Consider the following 19,219-nt stretch of genomic DNA (forward strand, 5'->3'; position numbering starts at 1 on the left):
GAATCTCCGTAGCTGAGGATGATCTAGGCCAACTATGCACTGCTTCAATATTCTTCGGATCCACCTGGATCCCATCACTCGATACTATATGACCCAAGAATGCCACTGAGTCTAGCCAAAACTCACACTTTGAAAATTTTGCATATAACTTCTTTTCTCTCAAGGTCTGAAGAGCAGTCCTGAGGTGTTGCTCATGATCTTCCCGAGTCTCGGAGTATACCAGAATGTCGTCAATAAACACAATGATGAATGAGTGAACATAAGGCAGGAACACATTGTGCATCAAGTGCATAAAAGTTGTCGGGACATTGGTCAGCCCAAAAGACATCACAAGGAACTCGTAGTGACCATACCGAGTCCGGAAGGCAGTCTTTGGGATATCTGGCTCCCGAATATTCAACTGATGATAGCCGGAACGTAAATCAATCTTGGAAAACACTCTGTCACCCTGGAACTGATCAAATAAGTCATCAATACGAGGCAAAAAATATCTGTTCTTCAGTGTGACTTTGTTCAACTGGCGGTAATCTATATAAATCCGCATAGAACCATCCTTCTTCTTCACAAATAAGACAGGAGCACCCCAAGGTGACACATTGGGCCGAATGAAGCCCTTATAAAGCAATTCCTATAACTGCTCCTTCAACTCCTTTAACTTAGGAGGAGCCATACTATATAGAGGAATAGAGATGGGTTGAGTGCCCGACAAAAAATCAATGCCAGAATCAATATCTTTGTCTGGCGGCATGCTCGGAAGATCAGCTGAAAACACATCTGGAAAGTCTCTCACTACTGGAACTGACTCAACTGTAGGGGTATCAATACTGACATCTCTCATATAAGCTAGATACACATCACACCCCTTCTCAACTATTCATTGAGCTTTAAGAAATGAAATAACTCTACTGGGAGTATACTCTATGGTACCTCTCCACTCTAACCGCAGTAATCCTGGCATAGCCAGTATCACGGTTTTGGCGTGACAATCAAGAATAGCATAATGGGGCGACAACCAGTCCATGCCCAAGATAACATCAAAATCTACCATGTTGAGCAATAATAAGTCGGCTCTGGTCTCAAAACCACTAAGAGCAATCAAACACGACCGATACACGCGGTACACAATAAGAGAATCTCCTAAAGGAGTAGACACATAAATAGGGGAATTCAAAGAATCCCGAGATACGCCCAAATACGGGGCAAAATAAGAGGACACAAAAGAATATGTAGAGCCTGGGTCAAATAATACCGACGCATCTCTATGACAGACCGGGACAATACCTGTAATGATAGAATCAAAAGCGACTACCTCTGTATGAGCAGGAAGGGCATAATATCTGGCCTGATATCCCCCTCTAGGGCAACCTCTACCTCCCCGACCTCCACCTCGAGCTGGCTGAGCAGGTGGGGTGGCAGCTGGTACTGTAATCATAGCCTGAGGACTTATTGGAGCACGTTATGGCTGAAAAGTCTCTAGAGGTGCACCCCTCCTAAATCTGGGCCAATCCCTCACCATATGGCGAGTGTCGCCACACTCAAAACAAGCTCTGGGGGGGGGAGTGGCTGCTATGACTAGCTCGGGCCAGGTCTGCTGGACTGGCCGCTTGGAATACCTCGTGCATGAGTCATACTAGATATTGGCGGTGCATAATAAGGCTCCTAGGGCCTAGAAGGAGCTGTAATACCACTGACGGCTGGAAGAGCTGAATGAATGGGGTGGAGTCCCTCAATAAACCGTCGAACCCTCTCTCGAGCTGTGGCAACCAAGGCCGGTGCATGTCGGGCCAAATCACTGAAGATAACTGCATACTCTGACACAGTCATAGCACCCTGGCACAGCTGCTCAAACTCCGCTTGCCATGAGTCCCTGAGGCTCTGAGGGACATACTCTATCAAAAACATGTCTGAGAACTGAGTCCATATAAGTAAAGCTGCCTCAGTCAGACTACTCAACTCATAATCACGCCACCACTGATAGGCTGCTCATCTAAGCTGGAATGTAGTAAAAGAAACCCCGCTCGTCTCCGCTACGCCCATAGTACGAAGAATACGATGACACTCCTCCAGAAAACCCTGAGCATCATCTGTAGCCAATACGCTGAAGGTAGGTGGGTGGTACTTCTGTACCTCTCAAGTTTGAGCTGTTCTACCTCAGAAGCTGCTGCCCTAACCTCGGGCTTAGCTGGAGCTACCGGCTGCATTGGTACAATCTCTGGAACCTGGTCGACCTGAACCCGCTGCCCTGGAGTACCGACGATGGGAGTATGTGCTCCTCCCCCAGCCTGAGATGTGGCAGGGGCAAGTGGAATCAATCTAGCCTGAGCTAAGGTGCTGAACATGCTCAGAAACTGGGCTAGAGTCTCCTTGAGGGCTGGTGCAGGAACAAGTGCCTCAGGTATCTGCCCTCTAGCTGGAGCTACTGGGGGCTCCTCTGTAGTAGCTCGTGCGTGTGTTCTGGCTGCACCACGTGGATGTCCTTGGATTCTACCCTGGCCCCGAACTCTCGCGGCTTTAGCAGGGGGCGCGGGTGCCTTGTCATCAGATCCGCTTGTATGTGTCCTCACCATCTGTGAGAGAATAGAATACAGAAGTTTAGAATTTTTGAAGTCAACAATTTTCGCACGACAAGGAATCAAAGTAGTGAAATTTTCCTAACATTTCCATAACCTCCCGAAGATAAGTACAGACGTTACCATACCGATCCGTGAGACTCTAATAAATCGGCTTGTGACTCACGACACCTATGAACCTAGAGCTCTGATACCAACTTGTAACGACCCAATTTCCCCTCCGTATGATGTCGTGACGACACCTAGTCTCTATGACTAGGTAAGCCTAACATTTGTGGAATAATGAAATGCAAACATGAATTAAACAACTAACTATTCAAAATACACAGTAATCCCAAAACCCGCAACATCATAAGTCACAAGCTACAGAAGGAAACTAGTATCTCTATACACCAGAGTCTAATAACAGAAGTAAGGAAGGTAAATAACATATAAGCGAATAGAGGGGGATTCCGAGGTCTGCAGATGCGGCAGATATAACTTGAAGTCTCCGTACAGTAACAAACACTCTCAGCTAGTAGCGGGGCTGATAAGAATTACCTGGATCAGCACACAAAATATGTGCAGAAGAGTAGCATGAGTACACCACAATCGGTACCCAGTAAGTGCCAAGCCTAACCTCAGTAGAGTAGTGACGAGGTCAGGTCCGACCCTACTGGAATATGATAATGAAGCAAGGCAAAAATGAAATATCACAGATAAAGACTGAAATTTAACAAGAAAGAATTCATAGAATGTAACAGCTCAATACACAGAAGTACAACAGGGGATCACCCGAGTTACCGTCTCGTAGTTACAAACGTAAATATGTAGGGGGAGTCTCCTGGAATACCGTTCCGTAGTCCCAAAGTAAATATGCAAGACATGGGGATCTCCCGGAATACCGTTCCGTAGTCCCAAAGTAAATATGCAATACAGGGGGATCTCCCGGAATACCGTTCCGTAGTCCTAAAGTAAATATGCAGCACAAACAATAGAAATACAACTACATTACGAAATCTTACGATTTAGACTAAGTACCAGTCAAGGAAGAACCAGGAAAATCACTAAGCATGATGCACCGAGTTCACATAAGAAGATAAGACACGTAGACATGCTGCATTAGACTATAAAAGATAGCTACACATATTGGAATAACTCAATTAAGAATGAAAATAGATTAATACTCATTAAAATGGTTTAACTCAAAAAAAGGAAAACAGGTTGCTGCTCAGTAAGAAAATCGGGTTTTTCCACAACTAGCCTATGTACGTACTCGTCACCTCACGTACACGAATCTCACATATCACAATAGTTCCAAATCTTAAGGGGATTTCCCCCATACAAAGTTAGGCAAGCCACTTACCTCGAACCAAACTCAATCAATCGGTCACAATGCCTTTCCCACGAATATTCGGCTCTGAATGCCCCAAATCTAGCCAAAAGCAATTACATATCATAAATACAACCATAATAGACTCATCTAATTAATGAAATCAATAATTTACCAAAAATTCCGAAATTCGTCCTAAAACGTCGATCCGGGCCCACATCTCAGATCGTGTAAAAGTCACAAAATCCAAAAGCCTATTCACTCACGAGTCTAACCATATCAAATTTACTAAAATCCGACACCATATGGTCCTTCAATTCCACAATTCAAACTTTCCAAATCCCTAGCCTCAAACTCCCAAATTCTACTTTAAATACACCCCAACTAGGTGAAAAAAATAAATGGGGAAGCAAGATTATTGATAAAAAAAAAGCACAAGAGACTTACCTCAAGAAATGCCTCGAAAATGCTCTCTAATATTGCCCTAAACCGAGTTTGAAAATTCCAAAATGACAAAAATCATGAAGCCCTTCGGTTTTAAACACTGCCCAGGCATTTCCGCACCTGCGCACCCGCTGGTGCGAAAAATGTGGGCGCACATGCTAAAACGACTAACCTTGGATGCCTCCGCTTCTTCGACCACTGGTCCGCATCTGCGCTATCACAGGTCTGGAGAAACCATCGCACCTCCGACCTCTGCTGATCTCCACCCCTTCCGCACCTGCGCTCAACCTACCGCACATGCAGCCTCGCACCTGCGGCTAATACCCTCGCAGGTGCAATCATACTAGTAAAAGACCAAACTTTAGAAATTTCTCAACTTCCATTCCAAGTCCGTTAACAACCCGAAACTCACCCGAGGCTCCCGGGACCTCAACCAAACATACCAACCAATCCTAAAACTCCATACGAACTTAGTCGAGCCCTCAAACCACATCAAACAATGCTAAAATCACTTATCATCCTCCGATTCAAACTTAAAGAACTTGAAACTTCTAAATTCGACAACCGATGCCGAAACCAACCAAACCACGCCCGATTGACCCCAAATTTTGCACACAAGTCATATTCAATATTACGGACCTACTCCAACTTCCGAAATTGGAATCCGACCCGGATATCAAAAAGTTCACTACCGGTCAAAATCTTCAAAAATTCGACTTTCGCCATTTCAAGCCTAAATAAGCTATGGACCTCCAAAACACAATTCGAACATAACCCTAAGTCCAAAATTACCTAACGGAGCTAACGAAACTGACCGAATTCTATTGCGGAGTCGTCTTCATACAGTTTCGACTACGGTCCAAATCTTAAGGCTTAAGCTTCCGTTTTTGGGACTAAGTGTCCCAGAACACTCCAAACACCAAAATGAAGCCTTTCGACAAGTCACAATAGCAGAAATAGATGCGGGAGAAAAAGTAAATAGGGTATCAGGGCTATTATTTTCAAAATGACCGGCTAGGTCATTACACGGGGCCGAAGCCTCTTCCTCGCCAGACGAGGGCCTCATGACTGCATCTTTTCCCAGGCCTACACACAAGAGAATTAGTTAAGTATAAGAAAGTCATTTCGTTCGAATCATCGAAGGCATGGGGAAGAGTCTTACCATGATGTTTAGCCTCCCATCAGCCCTTTGACAAATCGCGCCACGAGCGCTCGGCATATATAGAAGTCAAAGCCAGGTCCGAAGTCTTCACTCGAACGAACCTGCCTATCCATCTCCGGTCCTTGTCCTTTTTCTCGTCTATGCTCGAGAACATCACTTTGGTAGCCCACCCCGGTAGAGGCAGGGGATGTACAATCTAATGAGATGGTCGAAGGTGAAAGGCATCCCTTCGACTTTGTTCAAGAAGAAGAGAATTAGAATAATGATCCGCCAAAAAGAAGGGTGGATTTGGCCTATAGTTACTTGGTATTGGTGGCAAAAATCGATGATAACAGGGTCGAGGGGGCCCAACGTGAAAGGGTAAGTGTACACACTTAAAAATCCTTTCACATGGGTAGTAATATCTTATTCGGGAGCCGGAATTATCACTTCTTTGTTCTCCCAGTCAAAATCTTTCCTTAATCATTCAAGGTGTACCTCAGTTATCGAGCATATATACCTCGATACCAGTTCACTTCGACCGGGAACTGACGAGGCTTTATCGATCTTAAAATCAGAAGTAAGGACACACCCTCGGGAACACACTTCTCAGGTCATGGCTCCACCGGTGTTTTGTCGCCGGCGAGCCACGAAGAAGAAGCTTTTTCTTTTTGAGGAACGATTTTTGATGTTTTCGCCATTGCGATTTGAAGATAGAGTAAGATGACAAGATTTGGTGTTCTAAACAGGGATTTTGCAGTGAAAATCACAAATTTACAAATGAAGAACTCAGAAGATACAATAAGAACTTAGTAGATTTGGTGATTGGGGATCTGAAAGTATTTATAGAATTGGTAGTGACGGTTCAATATTAGCAGCAGCCGACCATCTTCTGACATACATTTAATGCCTTGGTAACTAGACCGATGGGACAGCTATCACATACGTCATGGTCAAGTTCGATGCAAACATCAGTATATATCTAGTCATGCCGTTGAAAAATCGTGTTGTTTTTCGCCACATTCTTCTCGAGAAACGAGGAGACTATCTGTATACGGTCAAAACAAGTTTTCGACCTTCGAATGATTAGTCAAGATTGAAACGTAATGGACCGAAGTTCGTCTTCATAATATCGAAATGAGATCTGAAGCCAGGTTACCAAGCTCAAGTTTCGGGGACCAATTAAGTACCGAGCTCGAGTCCAAATCGAACTATGATGTGAGGTGGTGTCATGGAGCCTAAGAGCCAGAAATCGACCAATACCGAGCCTAAGTCAATACCGGGCCCCGAGCCAATACCGAGCTCGAGCCAATATCGAGCTTTAAACCTGAAAATCGACCAACACCCAGTCAGATCAAGGTCGATCCAAGAGACAAGAGTCGTTACAGCCGCACTAAGCGAGAGAATCTTGGCGGGAATTAGGGAAACGCTAATCTATCATGGGATCCCCACTATGTATTTTTAATTATATCTAAAGTAAGATCCCTCCACTATAAGAGGGATAGTTATTATTTCTGTAGAGAATCGAACATTAAGGCATTGATACACTCTCATATTATTGATATTCACAGAGAAAAACATAATGATATTTATATTGAGATTACCCTCTTGTAAGCTATATACATTGATTCATCTTGCTTGTTCATAAAATAGCTTTCTATTTCAATTTAGTTGGTATTTCATTCTTCATACAGTCAATACCCAGTATATTTCTACTTACTTTCCGATTTGTGCCAAGTTGTACCACGTATCCTTAGAATTGCGTATAAATTCAACTCTATCCATTTTTTGGGTAAATAAAATTATTATTTATATTCACCCAAAAATTATATAATAAAAAATTGTGTTTTAAACAGTATATTTGATTTATTTGCATGGAGAGGTTAACAATATCAAGACATATACAAACTTCTCATAAGAAATATGACTTGACCAAAATAAAACACTTCAAGAGTAAAATAACCACTTATACAACCAAAAGTTAGTACGTGTAAATTCATTTAGAACTTTAACTGTTCTCCCCTTTCTTCTTCTTCTTCTCTGACATTTAGCTCTTTCTTCTTTTGCTATTTCTAATGTATCCCGAGCTTCTTCTTGTAAAATAAGATTATAAGGCAACTCTAATAAAATATCAATAAGATTTGTAATAAATCTTTAGCAGCATAAATAGTTCTAGAATATAAATATTGGAGGAAAGATATTGTCATGTAACTTATAACTCAATTATTTGCTTTTTTCTATCACGGTCAAGATTCTTAATATATTTGAGAAAGATAAAATTACACATATATTTACCAATAATTCTGTGAGTTCCTATTCTATCGCTTTTAGTTTGTTGCATTCCTCAAGTTACATTAATGTAGATAATTATATACTTCTTATAAATTGGGTAATATATTTTTATTATACCTTGATCATTTCAGAAAAATAAAGAGACAAAGCAACTAAAGTCCATCATTTTAATAAATATATTAATTCCTTCTACGCTTTTTTCTTATCTAATGAATTCTCATTTTTTAATTTATTTTTCACATCTTACAAGTGTTTTGTTGAATTTATGCTTATATTATCTAAGTCCAATGTAGTTAATTGGGGGAGACGAAGGAGAGTTCCTTGTCATGATAAACTTTATGTGAAGAAAGTATTATCGCCATTTGAGGAAGACATCAAGCTCTAAGAATTTACTAAAATATAAAATGTAAATAATTTTGAATAGTACATGGGATATATGGATCTTTTTCCTTAACTCTATCTTATGATTACCTAATTTTCATAACTAGACAAAAAATACTCACAATGCAATTCATTCTTTCATATCCACTTATGAGATTTGGACTCTAACACTTAGATGTATAATTAAATATTACTTATAGGAGTGTATGATGAAGTTAAAAATTTTGTGCATGACATGTACATTAAAATAGAAAAGGCAAGACTCGAATATTCCAGGAAAGAACAGTCAATCTTGAAAAGATAATTATGCCAAAGCATAATTGATAATTCGATGTGGTTGAAGAATATAGAGAAGATAAAGTTGAACAAAGAATGTTACTTCCGATATTGTCTATTCGAGCAATCAAATTTTAAAAGGGAGATATATGAAAATTTAATTAATAGCGTGATGGCTAGAAAATAGAGTTAGAGTTTGTCGGAGAGTATGCCTTTTGACTTGTTCATAAAAGATCTAAAGATTACGCGAGAATGCTAGCTGGTCTATTTAAATTTAAAACATATAACTAAATAAATATTTTTCGAACATGCACTTATAATTTTTAGTATATATATTTTGTAAGAAATAATTGTGAAATACAGGTGCGTTGCACGTGCAAAGAGACAGTTAATTAAAATATATGAAAAGATTGACTTTCTATATGATTATCGGATAAGAGTAAGAACAAAAAACATAGGAGTACAATAGTACAATTGGTACAGTATAGTTACTTAACTTTCATATGTTCGATTAGCATCATTTCTGTCTACATGATTTAACATTCATCAACATCATATCGCATGGCAATTACAGACAAACTAAACGCAATTCTTATCCTTGGTACATCTACATCCGAGATTTTTTGCTGGCTAACCCGGAAAATACTCACTCAAAACTATTGTGGCCACAAATATATTGGACATTTTCGTTGCTGTTGATGGTTTTGTTCAGACTTGTTGCTACTTTTGGTATGACACAATTGTTTTCACTAAGAACGTTTTTATAAATTTTTTATTTTTATTTTCTTGAAGCGGGAGAGACCCGTGATAGGAGAATGGTCCAGTTGTGTTAGTTGCATTAGTTGAATTGGAAATTAAGAGCATGTTTGAGATGATTGGATAACATGGAAGTCATTTTTTTAATCAAACTTTTAATAGAGTGCAAAGTAATTAATTCCGCAAAATTTATGGGTATATATGAGCCTTTTCCCTTGTTTTTCCTTGTTGAAATTTTTGGTTTGCTCTACCCACCTACTACCAAAGATAAGGAAATTATTTCCCAAAAGCCAGATGGAAAATCAATTCTTAAAAAAAAAAAGAATCTGCCACAACCCAAATTGCTAATCCTCCTCGTTCCCATAACATTAGCTAGCTAGGCTCTTTTCGCTCGTCCTCCTACAATACTTTACTTGCTTTCCTGTATGTAATTTAATTGAAAATCACAATAATATATTGGCAGAATACATAAATACCACATGAACTTGTACCCCAAATTCGCACACTTTTTCATTACGGGAATATTTTTATATACTCAAACCTTTCAGATGTGTCTACGTTTATGACGTGGCATGCACGTGCACGTGCCTTTCACACAACATAGGTAAGTGAATTTTGAATTTTGATTCCCTTTTCTATTCTTTATTTTTTTATTTTCTTTGTCAAGCACAAGCAAACAACTCTCCAGCAACAATGGAGAAACGAAAATCCGTTTCTTTTTTATCCAAAATCCCACCAGAAAAAATTTCATCCTCTCCCTTTTCTTCTATATTTTCTCCTATATTTCCTTTCATTCTTTCTTCTCAAAAACCCCTCTAAAAAAATCTGAAAAAATTAGATATCTTGGCCCCACAATGTATCAGACCTTCACCATCTTTTTGTTGTTTATTCTGACTACTTGAGGCAGTTCCTTTAACTTTGTTCTAGCATTAATGTGATGATGGTGAAGTAGGAACTGCGAACGAAAATGCAGATTTAAATGGAGGAAGTGGAAGGATAGGTAATGAAGAATGGTTGTCGGTGGGGGAATTGTGTGCTTAGTATTATAGTTGACGGCGAAATGTGCCAATTTGGTAAAATTTTCTTCCGAGGAGTATATATGGTGGTGCCGAGCGACGACAATGGAAGAAGGGTGGCAGAGCATTGGCTGAGTAATGATTTGATGGTGGTGGAGAGTTCATTGGATGGTGAGAGAGGAGTTTTCTTCCTATTTTGATACAGATGGAGAATGAAGTATGTGCTTGGGAAGAAGAACAAGAGTATTTTTAACTATTTTTTTTTATTTTAAAATATTTTTGTATACGATCAAAATCGAGCTTACCTACGACATGACAGGTCAGGCCCGAAACGTGGCGATAAAGGGCTAAAGATCGATCCCAAGTCATATCGGGCTAGAGCCTAGGGACAGGACGTCTGCCTTCGAGAATATCGAGATCGTGACACCGAAATCGGTCCCAGCCTCGAAAGAGCTCGAAGAAACATTGTTAGCATAGCCAACAGAAGACCGAAATATGTGTGATCGGTCGGATATTACGGCAGGAATCTCGACACGTATCAATAAGGAACCAGTAATCAGCAAATTAAGAGATTTTTTTTACCTTTTATAGAATTGTACCTAAAGTAGGACTCCTCTACTAAATAAAGGGGGTCTGATAATTCATTTAGCACATTGTAACACGCATTCTAAAGCAAAACATTATTATTTTTCTCTTTAAGCTCTTATTCCTCTATATCTTGACACCGATCGAAGTGCATCCGGTTCGAGGGCGATTAAACTTCCAAGACTGAAACTGTTCAATTCGTGTGGTTTGAATTTACTTTATCATTGTTTATTTCAATTGCAACTTAATTTATCACTTTGTGTCAAGTTAATCTGCATATCCTTAAAATCACTTACAAATTCAATTGTTATCCGATTTTAGGGTAAATAGTTTGGCGTCCACTATGGGGCTAAGGATAATAGTGGTTATTTGTTACAAATGTTCCATAACAAACTACTTTACACTTGTTTTTTGAAGTGCCTCTAATTTCAGGTTAGAGCTTAAAATGTCAAACTCTCAATCAGCACTCCTACATGTTGACAATGAGTCCGTCCATCACAATGTAAATAACAACATAGTGCCCAGTGACGAGGTATCGCCCGTTGATCCCATCAGAATTCTCGTCGCGGACCTGATTGATGCCAACTCGCATGTGACTATCAACACAAATCTGCCTACCGACCGTGAGAATAACGTCCGTGGTGGAGCCCGATCGGCAACCCAAAATACATAAAATATTGGAGGAGACGGGATCAATTTACGGATGATCTTCGAAATTTTGCAGCCTCAACAGGAAGCCATAGCCCAATTAGAGAACCAAAGCCGCGCACCGAGAAGAATTGAACCCGATCTGTCCCGGGAAGTCACCCGAAAGGATGAACCGGTCGCAGAGAGATCGAATGAAAATGAATCGGGGACTAACCCCGAGATCATAAAGTTGCTCGAGGAACTGACAAAATGGGTAGAATCAGGGAAGAAAAAAATTGAAGCTAATGACAAAAAGGTGGAAACCTACAATTCCATGATCGACCAAATCCCAGGAACACCGCCGATATTGAAAGGCCAAGATTCCAAGAAGTTCGTTCAAAAGTCTTTTCCTCCGAGCGCGGATCCGAAGCCGATCCCTAAGAAGTTCTGCATGCCCGAGATTCCTAAGTACAATGGAATGATCGACCCAAATGAGCATGTGACCTCCTACACATGTGCCATCAAAGGGAACGACTTAGAGGATGATGAGATCGAATCTGTCTTGTTGAAAATGTTCGGGGAGACCCTTTCAAAATCACAACTTACCTCCTAATTCTATTAACTCGTTTTCTATGCTTGTAGATTCATTCGTGAATGCACACGCCGGGGCTATCAAGGTCGAGACCAGGAAGTCAGACCTTTTCAAAGTAAAACAAAAAGATAATGAGATGTTCAGAGAGTTCGTGTCCCGATTTCAAATGGAACTAATGGACCTGTCACTGATCACTGATGATTGGGCCGTTCAGGATTTCACCCAAGGACTCAACATTCGAAGCACGTTGGCTTCACATCAGTTGAAACAGAACTTGGTAGAATATTCGGCTGTCACATGGGCTGATGTCCATAACCAATATCAATAGAAAATCAGGGTCTAAAATGATCAGCTTGGGTCACTTTCCGGGTCCGTGTATCCCGTCAGAACCATCAACAGAGTCAAGAGAGATATCGATCGTAAACTGAGATCGAACAGGGATCGGTATCAACTGTACAATGGGGACCGAAGAAGCAGTGGGTCCGGACAGAACCATGATGAAAGGAGAAACGACCGGCTAGAGCAACCGACTCATGAGAAAAAATAGTTTTGACAGGCCCGTCGGGACTAAAGAAGCACCGAGATTATCGGAGTTCAACTTCAACGTCGATGTCGCCGTTATTGTATTTGCCATCCGACGCATCAAAGATACCAAATGGCCTAGACCTTTACACTCCGATCCATCCCAAAGGGATCCCAACCTAATGTGAAAATACCACGGCACTCATGGCCACAAAACAGAATACTGTCGACAATTAAGAGAAGAAGTGGCCCGGCTGTTCAACAACGGGCATCTCCGAGAGTTCCTGAGTGATCGAGCCAAGAACCACTTCAGGAATAGGTATTTTAATAAGCAGACCGAGCAGGAGGAACCTCAACACGTCATTAACATGATCGTCAGTGGGATCGACATTCCCTAGGGGTCGATGCTGAAGCGCACCAAATTATCCATTACAAGGGAAAAACGGACTCGGGATTACGTACCGGAAAGAACCTTGTCTTTTAACGACGAAGATATCGAGGGGTTCATGCAACCCCACAATGACGGACTAGTAATATCGGTACACGTAAATAAATATCGGATTAAGCATGTGTTAATTGATCCAGGTAGCTCAGCCAACATCACCCGATCAAGGGTCGTCGAATAACTCGGCCTAAAAGACTAGATCGTACCTGCGGTCCGAGTCGTGAACGGGTTCAACATGGCAAGCGAGACCACTAAAGGAGTGATAAAATTACCGGTGAACGTCACAAGAACCGTGCATGAAGCCAAGTTATATGTAATCGAAGGGGATATGAGATACAACGCTTTATTCGGGAAGGCCATAGATTTACAACATAAGAGCAGTACCCTCGACACCACAGTAGGTGCTGAAATTACGACCACCCGGCGGAATCAAAACAGTTTATGGGGAACAACTGTCCGTCAAGGAGATGTTCGCGGTCAATGAGGTGTTCCCGACATCCACACTCTCGACATCGGAGGATCCGAATTAGATGGTCAGAAATGGGGCTAAATAGCAATCACCGATACCAGCCTCGACAGGATCGGAGGAACGAAGGGTAGACGATGACTACTATGGTGTTCCCAGATTTTTCATAGCCCCCGATGATTCCGACGCTACCAAATCAACGGTAGGGGAACTGGAGAAAGTCACGATAACCGAACACTTGCCCGATCGAAAGTTATACCTAGGCACGAGGTTAAACCCCTAGCTCAGTAAAAACTCATTCAATTTCTTATAGCTAACAAAGATTGTTTCGCTTGGTCCTACCTTGATATGACAGGGATCCCGCCCAAAATAACCACTCACAAGCTAAGCCTGAACCCGAAGTTTCACCCGATCAAGCAGAAAATGAGACCCCAGTCTGAGGTCAAACATGCTTTCATCAAGGACGAGGTATCTAAACTCTTTAAAATATGGTCCATTCGGGTGGTTAAATACCCGGATTGGTTAGCAAACGTAGTGGTAGTCCCTAAAAGGGGAATAAATTAAGAATGTGTGTAGAGTATAAGGATCTGAATATGGCATTTCCCAAGGACTCCTTCCCTTTTTCCCAACATCGATCGCATGATTGATGCCACAGACGGCAATGAGATCCTCAGTTTTCTCGACGCCTACTCCGGGTATAACCAAATACGGATGAACCCGGTCGATCAGGAAAAAACCTCATTCATCACTAAGTACGACACGTACTGCTATAACGTGATGCCATTGGGATTTAAAAATGTCGGTGCCACTTACGAACGCCTAGTAAACCGGATGTTCGAGGAACAAATAGGAAAATCAATTAAGGTTTACATTGACGATATGTTGGTCAAGTCCCTGCGAGTAGAGGACCATTTGAAACATTTGCAGGAAACTTTCAGCATATTGAAGAAATACAATATGAAGTTGAAATCGGACAAATGTGCATTTGGAATTGGATCAGGTAAATTCCTCGGGTTCATGGTATCCAACAGAGGAATCGAGATCAACCCCGACAAGATCAAAGTCATTGAAGATATCACGGTTGTGGACAACGTGAAGGTCGTGCGAAAATTAACCCGACGCATAGCCGCCCTGGGGCGATTCCTCTCGAGGTTCTTCCATAAGAGACACCGATTCTTATCACTATTGAAGAAGAAGAATAACTTCTTATGGACCCCGGAGTGCCAACGAGCCTTGGAGGAACTCAAGCGATATCTATCGAGCCCACCACTGCTTCACACGCAGAAGACAGATGAATAATTGTACCTGTACTTGGCAGTATCGGAGATAGAGGTAAGCGGAGTCCTGGTACGAGAAGAGAAAGGTACGCAATTTCCAATCTACTATGTTAGTAGGACCATTAGCGAGGCCGAAACTAGGTACCCTCACCTAGAAAAGTTGGCGCTCGCTTTGCTAAGCGCCTCTAGAAAGCTAAAACCATACTTCCAATGTCACCCCATATGTGTTGTGACTACTTACCCATTGAGGAATCTAATGCATAATCTCGAGCTCTCGGAACGGTTGGCCAAATAGGACGTGGAAATCAGTGGGTACGATATTGAATATCGGCCTCGAACCTCCATTAAATCTCAAATTTTGGCAGACTTTGTGGCCGACTTTACACTGGCCCTAATACCCGAGGTCGAAAGAGAGTTGTTGTTGAAATTGGGGACTTCTTCGGGTATCTGGACCCTCTTTACGGATGGCATCTCGAATGAAAAAGGGTCCGGACCTTGCATCGTATTGAAGACACCAACATGCAATGTAGTTAGACAATCTATTAGGACTGTAAAATTGACTAACAATGAGGCCGAATATGAGGCCATGATTGCAGGTCTCAAACTAGCCAAAAGCTTGGGGGCGAAGGTAATCGAAGCTAAGTGTGACTCCCTCCTTGAGGTGAACCAAGTTAAAGGGACGTTCGAGGTTAGAGAGGAACGCATGCAAGGTACATGGATAAGTTGCAGGTAACATTACATCGATTCAAGGAGTGGACTCTACAACACGTACTTCGGGATCAAAACAATGAGGCCGGTGCCCGCTAACCTGGGGTCGGTAGCCGAGGACGATGAGTTCAACTCGGGGGCGGTCGTACAACTCATGAGATTGGTAGAGGAAGAAGGTCACGCCGAGATAAACTCAACGAGCCTGAATTGGGATTGGAGAAACAAATATATATAATATCTAAAGACCGGAAAACTACCCTCGGATCCAAAATAATCGAGGGCCGTACATACGAAGGCAGACCGGTTTAGCTTGTCCGAAGATGGAACCCTGTTCAGAAGAACATTCGATGGCCCACTCGCAATATGTCTGGGACCAGGAGATACCGAGTACGTTTTGAGGGAAATTCATGAAGGCACCTACAGAAATCATTCAAGCGCCCAATCATTGGTTCGAACGGTAATCAGAACCGGCTACTACTGGATCGACATGGAAAAGGACGCGAAGGAGTTCATACGAAAATGCGATGAATGTCAAAGACATGCTCCGATGATTCATCAACTCGTGGAGTTGCTGCATTCGGTTTTGTCACCATGTCTGTTCATGAAGTGGGGAATGGACATCGTTGGCCCCCTTCCATGAACACCCGTTAAGGCTCAATTTATATTGTTTATGACTGACTATTTTTTGAAGTGGGTAGAAACCCAAGCATACGAGAAGATTAGGGAGAAGAAAGTCATCAATTTCATTTGGGACCACATCATATGCCGGTTCAAAATGCCCGCCGAGATCGTATGGGACAATGAGAAACAATTCACCAGCAGCAAAGTAAGCAAGTTTCTCGAATACCATAAGATAAAAAGGATCCTATCAACACCCTACCACCATAGTGGGAACGGACAAGCAGAATTGACCAACAAAACCGTGCTCCAAAACCTCAAAAAGAGTTTAACCGACGCCAAAGGAAAATGGAAGGAAATCCTGCCCGAAGTCCTATGGGCATACCGTACGACCTCAAAGTCCAGTACTGGGGCCACCCCATTCTTGCTAGTTTACGGCGCTGAAGCTCTAATACCGGTAGAAGTCGTAGAATCAAGTCTCAGGTTCCGATATGAAACTAAGAAATCAAACGACGTGGCCATGAACACGAACCTGGAGCTATTAGATGAAAGGCGTGAAGCCGCTCTTATACGATTAGCCGCCCAAAAGCAGTGGATCGAGAGGTATTATAATCGAAGGGCCAACCTTCGACACTTCAATGTCGGGGACTTAGTGTTAAGGAAGGTCACACTAAGCACCCGAAAACAGAACAAAGGGATGTTGGGGCCGAACTGGGAAGGGCCATATCAAATTATCGATATCACCGAAAAATGATCATACAAACTCGGAGCAATGAACAGTGAACGACTACCGAACAACTTGAACATAACTCACTTGGAGCGATACTACTGCTAAGGTACGACCCCATTCATTCCTTTTACTTATTTTCATTTAGAACTAACACTTGCAGGCAACCATCAAAGAACGATACAATTTTTAGGCCTGAAAGCACGCGTTGCACTCTTTTTCCCTTGAACCGGTTTTGTCCCAAATGGGTTTTCCGACAAGATTTTTAACGAGGCAACAGTAAATCGTGCTAACTTAGAATTGAAGGCTGGTTAAGAACCGGTATAGAAGATCACTATAACAGCATTCGAGGCCTCTCTACGATCATCCTCGAACACTGGGGGCATCATCCCCGAACAATGACTTTAGCAAGGAAAGAAACTTTGTGACCGAATAGTCTCGGCTCGATCGATAGGATTTACTGTAAGGTCCAAACGGTCGAATGAACCGTGCCCACATAGACTGCTGGAGCCCTGACATAAATCTTGTACGCATGTGTAATCGTATATATTACGCACAGAAATAAAAAATAGTTTCTACCTTACGGATAAATATCTTGTCCCTTAAAAAACTATTTCTCTTAAGGAATTTTCTACACTCGATACCCTAAAGATATCGATCCCAAGGGACGTCTTTATTTGGTTTCAAAGGATCGCTCTCACTCAGGGATTGTCGTCAAAAGACAAACTCGGATGGCCCGGACTATTGAAGCTCGAGGGCGCAAGACCTATTAGGCAGCTCCCGAACCTGAAAAAGGCTACGACCATCCCTACTCGAGGACTACTATCTTAGGCAACCCGGATAACTCGGGGTAACAAGCCCACTAAGAAACACCCGAAATAAAAAGTCTACTGCCATATTAAAACGACTCAGAGACGTCCGTGACCCGTAACAAAAAACAAAGCCTTCAAAATTTCTTAACCGATTCAAAGGCTATCATCGGCAAACTATAATCTAAAATACAACAAGTACTTTGGGGAAAGGTTTCCGGTCATACCAAACCCCCACGATATGTTAAACAAAATAATATCGGAGGCAAGGCATGTTTGAGCCTCCGAACATGACCTAACTATTTCATACTAAGGCATTTCGATCTTTGCAACTTAAAGAATAAAGCAAAGTAAAACAAGCTTAGAAAATGTTGAAGGGAAAAAATGAGCCTTATATTATATATATAGTCTTTACAAAGGCCAAACGGTCTTGACAAAAGTACAAAAGTACAAAAATGCAAAAAAACAAAAGAAAATGTACAAGGCACTTAAACAGCCTGATCTTCACCAGAGCCCGCCTCGTCGCCAGGGTCTTTGGAGTCTCCTCCACCCTCGGATCCGCTCGAACCCTTTGAGTCTTCTTCATCCTCGGAATAAGCCAACTTCTTGGCCTCGGCTTCGAGCCCCTTAGCACTCTCAATTTTGGCCGACAAGTCGAAACCCTAGGCATGAATTTCCTCGAGGGCCTCCCTTCGGGATTGCCACTTCTTGTGATCGACGATATCCTTCGTTCGATCCTGGTCTGCCTCGGCATCGGCCTTATATTGAGCCACCATCTCGTCGGCATCAGCTTTAACCACCAGAACTGCCGACTTGACCATTTCAAGCTCCTTGGCAATAGTTTCTCGGTCAGAGACGGTCGAACTCAGCTGAGACTAGAGCACCTCAACCTTTTTGGCCTACACCTCGAAGCTGACTTGCCGCTCGAAGCTGGACCTCAGCCGAAGTCAGCTGCGCCCGAGCCGTCTCCTTTTACGAGGCCAGGCAATCCATTATGCCTCTCCATTCTTCGGTCTAGGCCTTAATTGTATCCATTTCAGCTCGAATCTGGTCGATCCAATCGATCTTTTGTTGGACCTGCAGATTCCGACCATTAGTCACCGAGTCTAGCTCATCGTCCAGGTCGGCATGCTCTTTCCAAGACACCTCCAGCTCAGCTCGGAGGCTTTTAGCTTCCCCTTCACACTGCTCGCTGAGAAGTTTGTATCTGAGAAGTTTGTATCAGTGAGCCCTCGGACCTCAACCTCAAGATGGTTCAGCTTGTCCCGATATCGGAGAAAAGTCTCGTGATGAAGCACCGAGGCCTATTGACACAAAGAAAAATGTTTGGATTATCTATAAATTAGTCTAAGTACAAATTTAAAGTCATCAAGAGGTATCTGAAGTTACCTGGTTTAGCGCATATTGTGCTTCGTTGAACAGACATGGAGCGTCCACCTCATTCATCTTGGCTTGGTCTTCCTCGGTCACCAGACATCGAAGGTAACTGGCCACCCCTACGGGGGCATAGAGGACTCGGGCATACTCCGGAATAGAGATGACGATCGATCGCTTCCGGTCAGGATCCACACTCGGATCTGGGAACCGGTTGATTAGTTTTGGGCTTGAGGAAGGCCTGCTTGTTCCCAAAGATGGACTCTTCTTCGGCAAATCTA

The sequence above is a fragment of the Nicotiana tabacum genome, chromosome 17 (genome assembly GCF_000715075.1).
Source record: "Nicotiana tabacum cultivar K326 chromosome 17, ASM71507v2, whole genome shotgun sequence".
In the NCBI taxonomy this organism is placed as follows: Eukaryota; Viridiplantae; Streptophyta; class Magnoliopsida; order Solanales; family Solanaceae; genus Nicotiana; species Nicotiana tabacum.